We start from the raw sequence: 19,716 nt of genomic DNA, 5'->3' as shown, positions 1-19,716 counted from the left end.
CCCTGCAGGTGGAGTGTCCGTCATGGTCTGTGGCGGTGGTCTGTGACATCCTCCTCCGTCATGTGGTACCCTTCCTGCAGGCTCATCTTGACATGACCCTCCAGCCTGACAATGCCACCAGCCATACTGCTAGTTCTGTGCATGATTTCATGCAAGACAATAATGTCAGTGTTCTGCCATGGCCAGCGAAGAGCCCGGATCTCAATCCGATCTCAATTCCCCGCAGAAATGTCTGGGAACTTGCAAGTGCCTTGGAGGAAGAGTGGGGTAACATCTCACAGCAAGCACTGGCAAATCTGGTGCAGTCCATGAGGAAGAGATGCACTGGTGGCCACACCAGATACTGAATGTTACTTTTGATTTTGAACCCCCCTTTGTTCAGGGAAACATTATTCCATTTATGTTCATTACATGTCTGTGGAACTTGTTCAGTTTATGTCTCAGTTGTTGAGTCTTGTTGTTCATACAAATATTTACACATGTTAAGTTTTCTGAAAATAAATGCAGTTGACAGTGAGAGGACATTCTTTTTTTGCTGAGTTTAGATGACCTGGAGCCAGTGGGTTTGGCGACGAATATGTCGCAAGGACCAGCACAGAGAGCATACAGGTCACAGTGGTGGGTAGTATATGGGGCTTTGGTGACAAAACGGATGGCACTGTGATATACTGCATCCAATTGCTGAGTAGAGTGTTGGAGGCTATTTTGTAAATTACATTGCCGAAGTCAAGGATCGGTAGGATAGTCAGTTTTACGAGGGTATGTTTGGCAGCTTGAGTGAAGGAGGCTTTGTTGCGAAATAGGAAGCCAATTCTAGATTTAATTTTGGATTGGAGATGCTTAATATGAGTCTGAAAGGAGAGTTTACAGTCTAGCCAGACACATAGGTATTTGTATTTGTCCACATATTCTAAGTCAGAACCGTCCAGAGTTGTGATGCTAGTCGGGAGGGCGGGTGTGGGCAGCGATGGTTGAAGAGCATGCATCTAGTTTTACTTGCATTTAAGAGCAGTTGGAGGCCACAGAAGGAGTGTTGTATGGCATTGAAGCTCGCCTGGAGGTTTGTTAACACAGTGTCCAAAGAAGGGCCAGATGTATACAGAATGGTGCCAGCTGCGTAGAGGTGGATCAAAGAATCACCCGCAGCAAGAGGGACATCATTGACATATACAGAAAACAGGCCCTCCGATTTGACACACTGAACTATATCTGAGAAGTAGTTGGTGAACCAGGTGAGGCAGTCATTTCAGAAACCAAGGCTGTTGAGTCTGCCGATAAGAATACGGTGATTGACAGAGTCGAAAGCCTTGGCCAGGTCATGGCTGCACAGTACTGTCTTTTATCGGTGGTTATGATATCGTTTAGGACCTTGAGCGAGACTGATGTGCACCCGTGACCAGCTCGGAATAACGGATTGCACAGCGGAGAAGGTACGGTGGGATTAGAAATGGTCGGTGATCTGTTTGTTCACTTGGCTTTCGAAAACTTTAGAAAGGCAGGGCAGGATGGATATAGGTCTGTAACAGTTTGGGTCAAGTGTCTCCCGCTTTGAAGAGGGGGATGACCGCGGCCACTTTCCAATCTTTAGGAATCTCAGACTATAGGAAAGAGATGTTGAACAGACTAGTAATAGGGGTTGCAACAATGGCAGCGGATAATTTTAGGAAGAGAGGGTCCAGATTGTCTAGCCCAGCTGATTTGTAGAAATCCAGATTTTGCAGCTCTATCAGTGCAGTGGGCAGCTGGGAGGAAGTGCTCTTATTCTCCATGGACTTTACAGTGTCCCAAATAGTGCCGCAGTATGCAGATTTCTGTTTGAAAAAGCTAGCCTTTGCTTTCCTAACTGACGGTGTATATTGGTTCCTGACTTCCCTGAAAAGTTGAATATCGCGGGGACTATTCGATGCTAGTGCAGTGCGCCGGTTTAACGAGCCATTCGCAGTTTCACTGTACCGGCCGTGTGTACTTAGACTTGCATGGCTTAATCTTTGAGACAAGCATATGCTACTGGCAGGATCAACCAGGTAGCCACTCACAACGTAGATGTTTTTGTGCTGGTCAAGGGCAGTCAAGTCTGGAGTGAACCAAGGGCTGTTCTTAGTTGTACATTTTTTGAAAGGGGCATGCTTATTTAAGATGGTGAGGAAAGCAGTTTTAAAGACCAACCAGGCATCCTCTACTGACGGGATCAATATCCTTCCAGGATACCTGGGCCAGGTCGATTAGAAAGGCCTGCCTGCAGAAGTGTTTTAAGGAGCGTTTGACAGTGATGTTGGGTAGTTGTCTCACCGCGAACCCATAATGGACGCAGGCAATGAGGCAGTGATTGCTGAGATCTTGGTTGAAGACAGAGAGGTGTATTTAGAGGGAAAGTTGGTCAGGATGATATGCATGAGGGTGCCCATGTTTACGGATTTGGGGTTGAACAGCTGGGAGCTGAGTTTTTGGTGGCCTTCCAAAGCCAGGATTCAGACACGGCTAGGACATCAGTGTTGGCGGAGTGTGCTAAAGCAGTGAATAAAGCAAACTTAGGGAGGAGGGTTCTGATGTTAACATGCATGAACCCAAGGCTTTTACATTTACATAAGTCAACAAATGATGGCACCTGGGGACATGCAGGGCCTGGCTTAACCTCTACATTACCAGAGGAACAAAGGAGGAGTTAGGATGAGGGTACGGCTAAATGCTATAAGAACTGGTCATCTAGTGCGTTGGGAACAGAGAATAAAAGGAGCAGATTTCTGGGTGTGGTAGAATAGATCCAGGGCATAATTTACAGACACGGGCACGGTAGGGTGCGAGTATAGTGGGGGTAAACCTAGGCATTGAGTGAAGATGAGTGAGGTTGCATCTCTGGAGGCGGCAGTTAAGCTAGGTGCGCTCTCCGCATGTGTGGGGGGTGGGGCAAAGGAGCTATCTGAGGTATGTTGAGCGGGACTAGGGCCTCCGCAGTCAAATAAAACAATGAGAGCGCCCCTAAATAACAGTATACAAGGCACATTGACATTAGAGAGAGGTATAGAGCAATCACAGGTGTTGATTGGAAGAGCGAAGACGACAACAGGTAAGTTAACAACGGGTAAACATTTAAGACAACAACAACGGGTACATGGTGATGAATGGGCAGAGAGGGTCAGTTAGCTACACACAGGGCCTGAGTTAGAGGCTGGGGCAGATAGATAAACAACATGAAGTACAATGTTAATGAACAGTCCAGCAGCCATCAGGTGTGTAGCCGAGTGATCATAGGGTCCAATGAGCAGCAATAGATGAAACAGGGAGCCGTTCGGTAGTCGTTACTATGCTAGGTGAGCAGGAGAAAAGCTAGCGGGTCGGGGCTAGCAGATAGGTCTTCACCGACATCCACGACGCAGAGGACGGTTGAGAGCACATCGGCTGAATTACATCAGCAGACCAGTTGTGATGGATCGGTGGGGCTCCGTGTTGACAAGGGTCCAGGCCAATTGGCAAGAGAGGCGTTAGCCACAATAGTCACTCGGTAGCAGCTAGTTAGCTGCGATGATCCAGTGTGATGGTCCAGAGCATGCGGCAGGAATCCAGAAATGGAAAAAAATCAGTCATATATGCTCAGGGCTGATATCGCGCTGTGCAGACTGGCAGGTATTATCCGGGCTATCAGGGCTAAAGCGGCTGGTGTCTGAGCTAAATGGTAAAGACTGCTAGAAGTGGCTAACAATGACTAAATAGCTAGTAGCTAATTAGCTGGCTAGCTGCTGATGGAGGTTCCAGTTATAAGGTCTAAAAAATAGCAGATCCGTACCACAATGGGTGAGGCGGGTTGCAGGAAGGTATATTTAATCCGAAAATGGAAAAAAAGAGATTGAAATATATTGAAATGTATACAAAAATTTACACGGGACAAAAACAAAAACCATCTTGGATACTCGTCTCATCTCTTTAGATGAGAGAAGAGGTGGATTTGTCTATTGACTGTAGCCCCGCCAGTGATGGGGTCAGTGTGTTGATTAAAGCTCCTTTATCAGACCTGTCTAGCACCACTATCACTGAATCACTGGCTTTGAAAACACACAAAGACTGAACGCACACACAGACAGACAAACTATCTTTCAAAGGTTCTCAAAAAAGGGTGTAAAGGATAGTGCTGTGGCTTTAAAGGCTATTCTAGGATATTCACGAACACACACACACACACACACACACACACACACACACACACACACACACACACACACACACACACACACACACACGCACACGCACACGCACACGCACACGCACACACACACCTTTCAATATCAAACCCTGCCCAGAGCTTTAATCTGAAAGTCAATGTAATTCAACCTACTCTCTACCCTAATATCCACTGAGTCATTACTACATGCTGAAGCCAGTGTTTCCACTGATAAAATAGGAGAGAATGAGGAGAGGATGAGAGGAGAAAGTGCAAAGAGACGAAAGAGAGGAGCATAGACAGAATGATGAGAGGACAGAGAGGGATCAGAGAGTGAGGAAAGAGAGGGATGAGTGTTGAAAGATAACCCTGAAGTAGAAGTGAAGAGCAGCAGTGTGGGTTTAGAGTACAGAGATAGGCCCACCCCTACACAGGCCGGACGGTCACCCATACATACACAGATACACACACGAGGATTGAGGGACAGTCCTGGTTCAACTGGTTCCTGTTTAATGCTACTTATCTAAATTCACTCCCTTATTCAGAAAGCTTTTCAGAACACACTTAACACCTACATAGACTGGAAGGTCATCTCAAAGGTTTCATCACATCCTACTTTTAATTGTTCTTTGGGTACTTTTCAAACTTTTTAAAATGAAGTGTGAAATGCCATTGTATTACTGTATGTAGGCCTCTCAGTACAGAGGGAGCTGTCCAGAGTACTGTGGTACTTTCCTACAGCCCTGTCAGTGCTACTGAAGACTACTGTGGTCCTTCTGTAGCACAGTTGGTAGAGCATGGCGCTTGTAACGCCAGGGTAGTGGGTTCGATTCCCGGGACCACCCATATGTAGAATGTATGCTTTGGATAAAAGCGTCTGCTAAATGGCATATATTACTACATCTCGTTATTTTAATACTTGAATATTTGATGAGGGGTGTTGACATCAACCGCCTGCATTCAATGGAGAGAGATGCTATGCTACTAGCCTCATGTCATGAATACTGTATGCATAGGCATCTCAAGACAACTTCGATATAAAGTGTTTTTTCTCAAATTTGCCGGGATGTTATGTGTCCTACTTATATCAGTACACTCGTAGCAACCTAAGCACTCCAAAAAATGTATTTCATCAAATAAACCTACGTAGCAAATAAGTCATTACATTTTTTGCTGACCAAATTCGACCCTTCTCATTGACCTCTACTGTATATAAAAAAAGAAACGGAACAACGCCACCTGCTCGAGAAGACAGATTTTTGGCCAAGTTATCCCTCTCCCGTCACCTTTTCCTTTCTGGTGCTGTCCATGGTGCTGAACTATCATACAGCCCTGTCAATGCTCCTGAAGACACCTTTAGTGCTGTCCATGGTGCTGAACTATCCTATAGCCCTCTCAGTGCCCCAGAAGTCACATCATTTAGTGCTGTCCATGGTGCTGAGCTGTCCATGGTGCTGAATTATCCTGCAGCCCTGTCAATGCTCCTGAAGACACCTTTAGTGCTGTCCATGGTGCTGCAGCAGTCCTGTCTGTAGTGCTGTAGTGTCTGTAGTGCCTACTAGTCCCTTGGGACATCTCCCAAGAACGTGTGTGTGTGTGTGTGTGTGTGTGTGTGTGTGTGTGTGTGTGTGTGTGTGTGTGTGTGTGTGTGTGTGTGTGTGTGTGTGTGTGTGTGTGTGTGTGTGTGTGTGTGTGTGTGTGCGTGTGTGTGCGCGTGCGTGCGTGCGTGTGTGTCTTACCGTCCGGTGATGAGGAAGAAGAGGGTGAGGATGATGAGGAGAGTGAAGCCTCCCACGGCTGCCGTGACGATCACCAACACCTGACCCTGGTCTGACGCCATGTCCGACGCTACGGGGAGGGGACAAATCAATTGATTGATTATTATCTGGACGTATTAAGTGATTTACAGTATAGACATACAGCCATATCACTGGAAGAGAGATGACATCACAAAAACAAGATACATTCACATGATTAAATCAGAAGAAAGTCAGAAGACAATAACTATACCACTTTTAAAACATCTTTATCAAATCAGACTGAGGAGAGAAAAGCACTTTTATTAGTAATAATTGATATTGTTAGTATTAATTAATTTGAAATGAATATGGAGAGATTGATGAACTCTTGGTCTGAAAGACAACCATTCTATTTTAAAAGGAATCATTCATATGCTTGGTGCCATTTCATTAATATTATTCATTCATGAAATTGTGATTTAGTCTCTGATCATTTGCCAAAATTAGCCACATTTGATATTCATTATTTTCCCTTCTCTCTGTTTCTTCACAGGGCTAACGAATGCCACATAATTGAAAGATGATTGCTATTAGCAAAATGTATTTCTACAAAATGTTACACTTAATGAATATGAATTGGAGGTCAGGATGCGTAGCCCCCAACCCAGACAACATTTGTGTGTCCGCAAGTATGGATGTGTGAGGATCGGTGCCAATGTGTTTGTAAGTGTGTGTGTGTACGCTTGAATGTGTGAAGGTCGGAATGTGTGTGTGTGCGAGAGTGTATATGTAGCTGGGGTCTGGACAGAGATAATTGCCAGTCAGACGGGGAGAGAGGAACACAGCTGATCAGAGGGGTAGATGACTTCACAGGACGGTTCTCCTGACCAGGAGTTCACATACACTCTGAAGCCTAACTAAGCAGTCGGGCCGGATTGACGCTAATGAGACCGAGGCCTGTGTGTTTGTGTGGATGTGTGTGAAAGGGTTGAATCTAAAGGGCTGTCATGTCTGTCATGCCTTTGGAAAGTACTCAAGACCACTTGAGTTTTTCCACATTTTGTTACGTTACAGCCTTTTTCTAAAATGTATTAAACACTTTTTCCCTCATCAATCTACACACAATACCCCATAATGACATCACAATACCCCATAATGACAAAGCAAAAACGTTTTTTTAGAAAATGTAACAATTTTTTTTTTACCCCAGAAATAAAACATTCACATAGGTATTCAGACCCTTTACTCAGTACTTTGTTGAAGCACCTTTGGCAGCGATTACAGCCTTGAGTCCTCTTGGGTATGACACTACAAACTTGGCACTCCTGTATTTGTGAAGCTTCTCCCATTCTTCTCTGCAGATCCTCTCAAGCTCTGTCAGTTTGGACGGGGAGCGTCGCTGCACAGCTATTTCCAGGTCTCTCCAGAGAGGTTTTATCAGGTTGAAGTCCGAGCTCTGGCTGGGCCACTCAAGGACATTCAGAGACTTGTCCCGAAGCCACTTCTGTGTTATCTTGGCTGTGTGCTTAGGGTCGTTGTCCTGTTGAACCTGATGAACCTTCGCCCTAGACTGAGGTCCTGAACTCTCTTGATCAGGTTTTCATCAAGGATCTCTGTACATTGCTCCGTTCATCTTTCCCTCGATCCTGACTAGTCTCCCAGTCCCTGCTGCTGAACAACATCCCCACAGCATAATGCTGCCACCACCATGCTTCACTGTAGGAATGGTGCCAGGTTTCCTCCAGACCTGATGCTTGGAATTCAGGCCAAAGAGTTCAATCATAGTTTCATCAGACCAGATAACATTGTTTCTCATTGTGAGAGTTTTTAGGTGCCTTTTGGCAAACTCCAAGCTGGCTATCATGTGCCTTTTATTGAGGAGTGGCTTCTGTCTGGCCACTCTACCATAAAGCCCTGATTGGTGGAGTGCTGCAGAGATGGTTGTCCTTCTGGAAGGTTCTCCCAACTCTAGAGCGCTGTCAGAGTGACCATCGGGTTCTTGGTCACCTCCCTGACCAAGGCCCTTCTCCCCCGATTGCTCAGTTTGTCCGGGCGGCTAGCTCTAGGCTGAGTCTTAGTGGTTCCAGACTTCTTCCATTTAAGAATGATGTAGGCCACTGTGTTCTTGGGGACCTTCAATGCTGCAGACATTTTTTGGTACCCTTCCCCAGATCTGTGCCTCGACACAATCCTATCTTGGCGCTCTACGGACAATTCCTTTGACCTCATGGCTTGGTTTTTGCTCGGACATACACTGTCAACTGTGGGACCTTATATAGAAAGGTGTGTGCCTTTCCAAATCATGTCCAATCAATTGAATTTACCACAGATAGACACCAATCAAGTTGTAAAAACATCAAGCATTATCAATATAAACAGGATGCATCTGAGCTCAATTTCGCGTGTCAACGCAAAAGGCCTGAATACTTATGTAAATAAAGTATTTCTGTTTTTATTTTTTATAAATTAGCAAACATGTCTAAAAACCTGTTTTTGCTTTTCATTATGGGGTGGTGTGTGTGTAGATTGATGAGGATGTTTTATTTATTTCATCCATTTTAGAATAAGGCTGTCACGTAACAACATGTGGAAAAAGTCAAGGCGTCTGAATACTTTCAGAAGGCACTGCAGATGGGGAAGGAAGAGGTTAGATAGGAGGAGAGGCAGAACAGGTATGGAGAGGCCGGGGACAAGCAGAAAGGGAGGGATACAGGGGAGAGAAGGGAGGGAGGTAAGGAGGGGAGGGAGGGAGAGGGTATTTTCTCCTTGATTAAAGGGCAGAACAAAGGCAGGCCAGGACTGTCTGATCCACTAGATAAAGAAAACTCTTCAGCTGGATAGATGAGGGGGAAAAGAGGAGGAGAGGAGGAGGAGATAGGAGACACCACTGAAGCCAGATCAGTGGTTGGAGTGGACTGGTGCTGACCGACCAGTACAGAGAACCTACACCTCTATATTTCTACTGCTTGAGTTCTGGCACCTCTAAGATAAAAACCCTGGTACAGTAAAAAAGAACCCCTTTAAGAACTGACCAAGTATATAGGACAGAACCACAAACACAGGTCTGTATGTTAGTATTCAGCATGGCTTTATTATCCCCGTGGGAACACTTTGGTTGTGGTTCTGTGTATACATAAAAACACACAATAAAGCATAGAAAAGGACATATACAGACAATAAATACAGGTAGAAAAGTGCATGAGCGATCAATGACTCATCTGTACACCCTATACATCAGTACACTCTGTCAACTTCAATGTCAGCTGTAAAGCCTCTCTAAAAGGCAATATAAATACAAACAACATCACGAGCACATTGGCAAGTTCATATATTTATCTTTTCATTGATTACATCTAGGGTTAAGTGTTAGGGGTCATGAAACAGACAGAGAGGGCGGTATGAGGTACTCACTGTCGTCCGTGGTCTCATACTCGTATTTTGGGCTGTAGGCGCTTTGTCCAGAGGAGGTGCGTGTTCTCAGGCTGAAGACGTAGCAGGTGGAGGGCTTTAACCCTGTGATGACCACACTGGGGGCTTTGGTCCGCGTCGACGAGTAGCTCAACTCTTCATGTTCCTTCTCGTAGTACTTGACCTCATAGTCGACCACCAGGAGGGAGATCTGTTCTGGCTCCAGCCACGACAGGGCTATGCTGTTCTGAGATGCCCAGTCCTTCTTCAGCATGCCCACCATAAAGGGACCTGGAGGGAACAATCAGAGAGAATATTAAAAGTCAGGTGTTCAGCTACTAACATCAAATAAAATTGTATTGGTCACATACACCTGAAACCCCACCTCTTTAAGGAATACCTAGGATAGGATAAGTAATCCTTCTCACCCCCCTAAAAGATTTAGATGCACTATTGTAAAGTGGCTGTTCCACTGGATGTCATAAGGTGTATGCACCAATTTGTAAGTCGCTCTGGATAAGAGCGTCTGCTAAATGACTTAAATGTAATGTAAATGTAGCAGATGTTATTGTGGGTGTAGCGGAAATTCTTGTGCTTCTAGTTCCAACAAGTGCATCAATATCTAACAAGTAATTCCTAACAATTTCACAACATATACCCAATACACACAAATCTAAGTAAGGAATGGAATTAAGAATATATAAATATACTGTACGTCCCCAAATAATTCTGGGCTAAAACGATGTAAGGAATACTACATAAAAAAAACAAAATACTGCAAAGTTTCCTAAGAACTAGAAGCGAGGCAGCCCTCTCTGTTGGTGCCATCTTTCCATTTAATCTGAGTAGTGATGGAAGGCTGACACCAGCTTCTGATTATATGCTTCATCATTTTACAGGAAAGGCTTTACTTTCCTAGAGATAAGCCTGGAGCATCTTAATATCAAATATTAGGGGTTTTACGGTCATACTAGCGTCTGTGGATCCTCCAGTGACAACAGGTCTACCTGGGAGATTCGGTTAGTTAGCTGTGTTGTTATAAATCATATTAGTCGTGTTGATTACATTAGTGCTGAGTAAATATTGTCCCAGGTCTTGACTACAGCCACCGGCAGGTGATATCAGCCTCTCACTAATTAATATCCTATTAACTCAACATGGTAAACAGTTCGCTAAGATTTATCGACATAAATACCGGTGTTATTAAAACCTTTCAAAATAGATGGTGAACACTTTCTTTTTAGGGATGTCAAACTGTACTGTGTAACGGCAAGAAGATTTCAAATAGGTGCAGGATTTATTGGAAAAAAGGAGCAGAGAGTAATCATCAATCATTAGAAGAAAGACACGTTAAGTGGCTTTAGTCAGCCCTGACTTGACGTAGAATACCATACACACCTTGTCCCCTCCTTCTCATCCCAAAAGATGAAACAAACTGATTTAGATACCCTATGTGGCGGAAAGCCAGTGGAATATACTATCCCCATTTATAAACAAGTGGTGTCAGGTAGGCCTTAATAGCATGCTATCGCCCACATTTGTCTTACATTACCATGCGGGCACAAAATGACTCAATACAGGAATGTGGGCCTGAAAAACGACAAGTAAATATCAGTAAAGGAAAACAGGACAAGAAACACTATTATGAGAATTACAAACTCTTCTCAAAAGTGAACTAACCCACAGTGTGAGGATTAAAACTCCTCTGTTTATTTCAGCTCCATCAGTAAGTGGACTGATGTTTGTTTCCTACAGTCATATCACCTTCGTGTCGAGGCTGCATTTCCAGCAGGCAGTTTAGTGCTGTGAGCTTAAACTAATTCTGCCTCCTGATCTATTTCAATGCTTGGTTTGTTCTTAATAATGAAGAACATAACAGCCTAGTAAGGCTAGTAAGGCTTCCCAAATGTAAGCTAAAATTGAACAACAACATAATATCATGGCCAATTGAAATTAGCTGATTTATTTTGCATAATGAGTCAACTGAAAGGTCACTTCATTTTCTCACACACACACACACACACACACACACACACACACACACACACACACACACACACACACACACACACACACACACACACACACACACACACACACACAAAATAATTATCATAACATCGACAGAAACACATACACAAAGCTGACAACTTATTAGGCTACACATTACTTTACATAGTTAATGTTGTGTTATGTGTGCGTTTGTACTTGTGTGTATGTTGTTATTTTTGTCCCTGGAAATACCCCATTCATCTCAATGGGGTGTTATCACCCACAAACTTGTAGATAAATAACATCTAAGTGAGCAGATGATCCTGTCCACACTAGTGTTGCACGGTATACCGTACCGCGCCTTTTATAAAATGTTTAGAGGTTTAGTACATTTTTATTGAATGGGTCCAATAATATCCACTTCACTTTCATGTATGTATTTTTATTTCCCCTTTATTTAACTAAGCACATATCAGGTGTGGCAGCTGTAAATCAGCCAACCGTATCCCATACCAGCCCTCACTTACCTGCTTCTCTCCATCCGCTCCTCATGCACATCTATTCCTCTGTCAGTTGTAAAATAGAATTTAGCCTTGATTGCGAGCGAGGATGGAGACCCTGATCAGTCTTCTGTTGTTACATTGGAGCAGTGCACAGAGTGAGCCAGGTTGATACATTGTATATCATTCCATCCCAGATATAACAAAGAGCACAGGCCAGTCTGAGGCGTTTGTTTGCAAGTTCACTGTCATGCAGCTGTGGCAAAGAGGAAAAACACAGGTATACTTGCAGCTTTACAGCCAAGACAAGGGCTGGTCTCAAACGGCTAAAATATCACTCCTATAACTGGAGCCTGTTTTTCTTCCTGTGTGATTTGGAGTGGATTTGATAGAATTTCACAAACCAAGTCATGGGCCGTTTTAAACTATTCCCAGCTGGCTAATTATTAGTTTGATAACAAACAACGTGGTTCAGTCATGTTACCTAGCTAGCTAACAACCTGGTAACTTGACATTTGGTTTAGGCACATTTGAATGGCACAGGAAAAGGGTCTGCTACTCATGAGATGTACTTCAAAAGGTAGGATTCATATAGACATAACTATATGAACAAAAATATAAACGCAATATGTAAAGTGTAGGTTTCATGAGCTGGAATAAAAGATCCCAGAAATGTTCCATACACACAAAAAGCGCATTTCCCTCAAATGTTGTGCACAAATGTGTTTACATCCCTGTTACTGAGCATTTATCCTTTGCCAAGATAAACAGGTGTGGAATATCAAGAAGCTGAATAAATGCACCTTGTGCTGGGGACAATAAAAGGCCACCATAATAATGTGCAGTTTTGTCACACAACACAATGCTACAGATGTGTCAAGTTTTGAGGGAGCAATTGGCATACTGACTGCAGGTATGTCCACCAGAGCTGTTGCCAGAGAATTGAATGTAGATGTTTCTACCATAAGTCCGCCTCCAACGTGAAGGTGAATGCACCAATTTGTAAGTCGCTCTGGATAAGAGCGTCTGCTAAATGACTTAAATGTAAATGTAAATGTAACGTCATTTAAGAGAATTTGGCAGTACGTCTAACCGGCCTCACAACCTCAGACCAAGTGTAACCACATCAGCCCAGGACCTCCACATCTGGCTTCTTCACCTGCAGGACTGTTTGACCAGCCACCAGGGCAGCTGATGAAACTGTGGGTTTGTACAAATGAAGAATTTCTGCATAAACTGTCAGAAACCGTCTCTGGGAAGCTCATCTGCATGCTCATCGTCTTCACCAGGGTCTTGGCCTGACTGTAACAGACTTCAGTGGACAAATGCTCACTTTCCATGGACACTGGCACGCTGGATGAATCCCAGTTTCAACTGTACTGGGTTTATGGCAGACAGCGTGTATGGTGTCGTGTGAACAAGCGGTTTGCTGATGTCAACATTGTGAACAGAGTGCCCTATGGTAGCTGTGGGGTTATGGTATGGGCAGGCATAAACCATGGACAATGAACACAATTGCATTTTATCGATGGCAATTTGAATGCACAGAGATACCATGACGAGATCCTAAGGCCCATTGTCCTGCAATTAATCTGCCTCCATCACCTCAAGTTTCAGCATGATAATGCACAGCGACCATGTCGTAAGGATCTGTACACAATTCCTGGAAGCTGAAAATGTACTAGTTCTTCCATGGCCTGCATACTCACCAGACATGTCACCCATTGAGCATGTTTGGGATGTTTCTACAACTTGATTGGAGTCCACCTGTGGTAGATTCAATTGATTGGACATAATGTGGAAAGGCACAAACCTGTCTATATAAGGTCCCACAGTTGACAGTGCATGTCAGATCAAAAACCAAGTCATGAGGTCGAAGGAATTGTCTGTAGAGGTCCGAAAAAGGATTGTGTCGAGGCACAGATCTGGGGAAGGGTAATGAGAAATTTCTACAGCATTGAAGCTCCACAAGAACACAGTGGCCTTCAAACTGCCAAACTGAGCAATCGGGGGAGAAGGGTCATGGTCAGGGAGATGACCCAGAACCCGATCGTCAATCTGACAGAGCTCCAGAGTTCTTCTGTACAGATGGGAGAACCTTGCAGAAGGTCAACCATCTCTGCAGAACTCCACCAATCAGGGCTTTATGGTAGAGTGGGCAGACGGAAGGCCAGCTTGGAGTTTGCCAAAAGGCACCTAAAGGACTCTCAGACCATGAGAAACAAGATTCTCTGGTCTGATGAAACCAAAATTGAACTCTTAGGCCTGAATGCCAAGAGTCACGTCTGGAGAAAACCTGACACCATCTCTACGGTGAAGCATGGTGGTGGCAGCATCATGCTGTGGCAATGTTTTTCAGAGGTAGGGAATGGGAGACTAGTCAGGATCGAGGGAAAGCTGAACGGACCAAAATACAGAGAAATCCTTGATGAAAACCAGCACCAAAGCGCTGAAGAGGTTCACCTTCCAACAGGACAACGACCCTAAGCACACAGCCAAGATAACGCAGGAGTGGCTTCGGGACAAGTCTCCGAATGTCCTTGAGTGGCCCAGCCAAAGCCCGGACTTGAACCCGATCGAATAGCTCTGTAGAGACCTGAATATAGCTGTGCAGAAACGCTCCCCATCCAAACTGACAGAGCTTGAGAGGATCTGCAGAGAAAAATGGGATAAACTCTCCAAATACAGGTGTGCCAAGCTTGTAATGTCATACCCAAGAGGACTCGAAGTTGTAATTGCTGCCAAAGGTGCTTCAACAAAGTACTGAGGAAAGGGTCTGAATACTGATGTATTTGCTTTTGCTTTGTCATTACAGAGTATTGTGTGTAGATTGATGAGGGGGAAAAGGATTGAATCCATTTTTGAATAAAGCTGTAATGCAACAACGTGGTAAAAGTCGATGGGTCTGAATACTTTCCAAATGCACTTTATTTTTGTTCAGTGTCTTTCACTTTCTGGTGCTCTTTACATTCTGTTTCTGAAGATTAAAGAAGGTTTCATGCAGTGTTTTCCCCTAAGTGACACAATGACATGCAGATCATTATGCATGTACACTCCTTCCTCCCATCCCTCCAGCCAAATCACAGGCCTTTGCAAATATGAACAAATCAGACATTCTATGCAGCATTCTATTATACAGCGAATAACGTGAAGTTAAATTTAATATGTGTTGTATTGAGTAGAAGTATGACTAACAGTGACAGTTTTTTTGTGTCGCTTCTGAGCATAATGTTTAGAAAATGGGAACAAGCGTCCGACAGACAGGGCGAACAGGAAGCCAGGCGACTGAATTTTCCACCCTTGGTATCGTGATACTTGGCCTGGTATCGTGTCATTAGTAAAATGTTGGTAATGTGACAACACTAGTCCACACACACAGACACTGTGCCGAGTGTAACTGCTGTAGCATCTAGCTCAGTTAGGGGGGCAGCATCTGCTGCTAGCATATTGGCCTCTGATGGGAACAATAAAAACTTCATAAATACAATCTCCCCAGCCTGCATGATTACAATCCCACTCCTACTGTTGCAGAGCAACATGTAACACACACAACTTTGGTTTAGGAGAGTTAAGCTGAGACACACTGGTATACTCATGGCAGGGTACGGTGCCCAGTAGAGAGTTGGCAGATACACTGTAGAAAACAACTCTCTGAAAAAAACTAACTCTCACCTTCAGCTCTCAATACAGATGTAGGATCTTAATTTGATCACCGTGTTGTAGGAGAACTTTCCTGCAACAGGAAATGTACAACATGTAGTGTATTTGAGGTTTAAAAAGGCTTCTGGAGTTTTTTTATTTCCACTTTTCAGACTTGATTTTCCCTTACAAAAAATGTATCAACCCCTACAAAAATGTAGATTAATTTTTACCCACACAAAAATTCAAATTTCTTGTTGCTGGAGGATTATTTTCCTGCTGTAGCAAACTGGCTCAAATTAAGATCTTACATATTTATGAGTGTAAACTGTATAATATTAGCCAGAATATTCATTGTAATTTTATACCAGTAACAGCCAAAATACATATTCATACCCCAAAACTGTTAGGGGGATGAGGCAAAATTGTGCTTATTGAATTTTCTTATTGAAATTCATGTGCAATGCAACTCTGAACAGGGCTTCAAATGACGGTGGAACTGAAGAGAGAAGCATTTCTCTCATAGCATTCCTTCTAAGGATTATACCCTATAGCATTTATATCAAAACCCCCAGTGCACAGTACATCTCTCTCTCGGAGGAGGAGGACTGGAAACCCATTATAATTATCGGTCAATTAGAATGGAAGCGACGGATGGATTTTCCAGTCTAGTGTAGTTAAGCTCCCAGTAAACTAATGTAGTCTCATTACAGCAGCTTGACATCTGTATGGTTTTAATGAGCTTGCCTGGCCCCAAGGCCTCCATTAACAGTTTAGAAAATCAATGGCTTCTATATTGATGCTTTAACACGCTTAAACGATATGAGAATGCTAGGTTACTAAGGGAGGGAGAAGAGGGAGAAGAGGGAGAAAGAAAGAAAGAAAGAAAGAAAGAAAGAAAGAAAGAAAAAGAAGACTAATGTGGTTTATGAAAACATGTTTGAGAAAAACAATAACTAGTAGACAAGGACATGTCAAAATGTCTGATTGTTTTGTTGCTACCCTGCCATGATGATGTTTTAGATTCTACTCAGGAAGGAATATGAGAGAGATCACCTTTTGGAGGACACACACACACCAATCGCTGATCTCTTCCTTCACTTATATTTGTTTATGATGCGTTCTGAGTTGCTCTCGGGAGCTGAGAGAGTAAATTACCTTTATTCATACAGGATGTAAGTTCCAGTGGGACCTTAGGTAATCATTAAGACCGTTCTGAGAGTGTGTGGTGTGTGTGTACAGCATATAGTGTGTTAGTGTGTGAGTCTCCCTTAGGCAAGATCACCTCCCACCACACTCTTATAAACCCAACCAAACCTGACCTGGCATCTCGGGAGCCTCTGACCTCATTGACAACTGAGCTCAACACCACTGCATAGTGGGTAGTCTGTAGACAGTGTTGGACATGTGGCGTAAACACAGACACCCTGTGTAACAGTAAAGTGTCTGTAGACGGCAACAGTAATGTGTCTGTAGACGGTAACAGTAAAGTGTCTGTAGACTAACTGTAAAGTGTCTGTAGACTAACAGTAAAGTGTCTGTAGACTAACAGTAAAGTGTCTGTAGACTAACAGTAAAATGTCTGTAGACAGTAACAGTAAAGTGTCTGTAAACTAACAGTAAAGTGTCTGTAGACTAACAGTAAAGTGTCTGTAGAATGTAACAGTAGTGTCTGTAGACTGTAACAGTAAAGTGTCTGTAGATTAACAGTAAAGTGTATCTAGATTAACAGAATTGTGTCTGTAGACTGTAACAGTAAAGTGTATGTGGACTAACAGTAAAATGTCTGTAGACTACCAGAAAAGTGTCTGTAGACTAACAGTAGTGTCTGTAGACTGTAACAGTAAAGTGCATGTAGACTGTAACTGTAAGGTTTCTGTGGACTGTAACAGTAAAGTGTCTGTAGACTTTAACAGTAAAGTGTCTGTAGACTGTAACAGTAAAGTGTATCTAGATTAACAGTAATGTGTCTGTAGACTGTAACAGTAAAGTGTATGTGGATTAACAGTAAAATGTCTGTAGACAGTAACAGTAAAGTGTCTGCTAACTGTAAAGTGTCTGTAGACAGTAACAGCAAAGTGTCTGCAGACTGTAAAGTGTCTGTAGACTAACTGTAAAGTGTCTGTAGACTGTAACTGTAAAGTGTCTGCAGACTAACAGTAAAGTGTCTGTAGACTAACAGTAAAGTGTCTGTAGACTGTAACGTGTCTGTAGACAGTAACAGTAAAGTGTCTGCAGACTGTAAAGTGTCTGTAGACTGTAAAGTGTCTGTCGACTAACTGTAAAGTGTCTGTAGACTAACAGTAAAGTGTCTGCAGACTGTAAAGTGTATGTAGACTGTAAAGTGTATGTAGACTAACTGTAAAGTGTCTGTAGACTGTAAAAGTAAAGTGTCTGTAGACAGTAACAGTAAAGTGTCTGTAGACTAAAGTGTCCGTAGACTGTATCTGTAAAGTGTCCGTAGAATAACAGTAAAGTGTATGTAGACTGTAACAGTAAAGTGTCTGTAGACTGTAACAGTAAAGTGTATCTAGATTAACAGTAAAGTGTCTGTAGACTGTAACAGTAAAGTGTCTGTAGACGGTAACAGTAAAGTGTCTGTAGACTGTAACAGTAAAGTGTATCTAGATTAACATTAAAGTGTCTGTAGACTGTAACAGTAAAGTGTATGTGGACTAACAGTAAAATGTCTGTAGACTACCAGAAAAGTGTCTGTAGACTAAAACAGTAAACTGTATCTAGATTAACAGTAAAGTGTATCTAGATTAACAGTAATGTGTCTGTAGACTGTAACAGTAATGTGTCTGTAGACTGTAACAGTAAAGTGTCTGTAGACTAACAGTAAAGTGTCTGTAGACTAACAGTAAAGTGTATGTAGACTAACAGTAAAGTGTATGTAGACTAACAGTAAAGTGTATGTAGACAGTAACAGTAAAGTGTATGTAGACAGTAACAGTAAAGTGTCTGCAGACTGTAAAGTGTCTGTAGACTGTAAAGTGTCTGTAGACTAATTGTAAAGTGTCTGTAGACAGTAACAGTAAAGTGTCTGTAGACAGTAACAGTAAAGTGTCTGTAGACAGTAACAGTAAAGTGTCTACAGACTGTAACTGTAAAGTGTACGTAGACTAACAGTAAAGTGTATGTAGACTAACTGTAAAGTGTCTGTAGACTAACTGTAAAGTGGCTGTAGACTGTAACTGTAAAGTGTCTGTAGACTAACAGTAAAGTTTCTGTAGACTGTAACTGTAAAGTGTCTGTAGACAGTAACAGTAAAGTGTCTGCAGACTGTAAAGTGTATGTAGACTGTAAAGTGTCTGTAGACTAACTGTAAAGTGTCTGTAGACTGTAAAAGTAAAGTGTCTGTAGACAGTAACAGTAAAGTGTCCGTAGACTGTATCTGTAAAATGTCCGTAGAATAACAGTAAAGTGTCTGCAGACTGTAAAGTGTCTGTAGACTGTAAAGTGTCTGTAGACGAATTGTAAAGTGTCTGTAGACTAATTGTAAAGTGTCTGTAGACAGTAACAGTAAAGTGTCTGTAGACAGTAACAGTAAAGTGTCTACAGACTGTAACTGTAAAGTGTATGTAGACTAACAGTAAAGTGTATGTAGACTAACTGTAAAGTGTCTGCAGACTGTAACTGTAAAGTGCCTGCAGACTGTAACAGTAAAGTGTCTGTAGACAGTAATAGTAAAGTTTCTGCAGACTGTAAAGTGTCTGTAGACTGTAAAGTGTCTGTAGACCAACTGTAAAGTGTCTGTAGACAGTAACAGTAAAGTGTCTGTAGACTGACAGTAAAGTGTCTGCAGACTGTAAAGTTTCTGTGGACTGTAACTGTAAAGTGTCTGTAGACTGTAACAGTAAAGTGTATGTAGACTAACAGTAGTGTCTGTAGACTGTAACTGTAAAGTGTATGTAGACTGTAACTGTAAAGTGTATGTAGACTAAAGTGTCTGTACACTGTAACAGTAAAGTGTCTGTAACTGTAAAGTTTCTGTGGACTGTAACTTTAAAGTGTCTGTAGACTGTAACAGTAAAGTGTATGTAGACTAACAGTAGTGTCTGTAGACTGTAACTGTAAAGTGTATGTAGACTGTAACTGTAAAGTGTATGTAGACTAACAGTAAAGTGTATGTAGACTAACAGTAAAGTGTCTGTAGACTGTAACTGTAAATTGTATGTAGACTAACAGTAAAGTGTCTGTAGACTAACTGTAAAGTGTCTGCAGACTGTAACAGTAAAGTGTCTGCAGACTGTAACTGTAAAGTGTTTGTAGACTGTAACAG

General features: G+C 42.7%; 1 protein-coding gene across 3 annotated transcripts in view; it reads right to left on the bottom strand.

Annotated features, from left to right (window-relative positions):
* The window catches only part of LOC118375979 (ephrin type-A receptor 3-like), an 822,287-nt gene that overhangs the window by 17,221 nt on the left and 785,350 nt on the right, over nucleotides 1–19,716 (bottom strand). The window contains exons 8-9 of one of the 3 annotated variants that reach the window (XR_008139810.1): nucleotides 9,304–9,591; nucleotides 5,893–6,001 (exon numbers count right to left, since the gene is read on the bottom strand). The exons of the other annotated variants lie outside the window; for them this stretch is intronic. The gene's annotated coding sequence lies outside the window, so the exon portion shown is untranslated. The remainder of the gene's footprint in view (nucleotides 1–5,892; nucleotides 6,002–9,303; nucleotides 9,592–19,716) is intronic. 3 annotated transcript variants of the gene reach the window in all.

Source organism: Oncorhynchus keta, chromosome 7 (assembly GCF_023373465.1).
Source record: "Oncorhynchus keta strain PuntledgeMale-10-30-2019 chromosome 7, Oket_V2, whole genome shotgun sequence".
In the NCBI taxonomy this organism is placed as follows: Eukaryota; Metazoa; Chordata; class Actinopteri; order Salmoniformes; family Salmonidae; genus Oncorhynchus; species Oncorhynchus keta.
The sequence above is the reverse complement of the archived record's forward strand: the minus strand, read 5'-3'. Positions and strand labels throughout refer to the sequence as shown.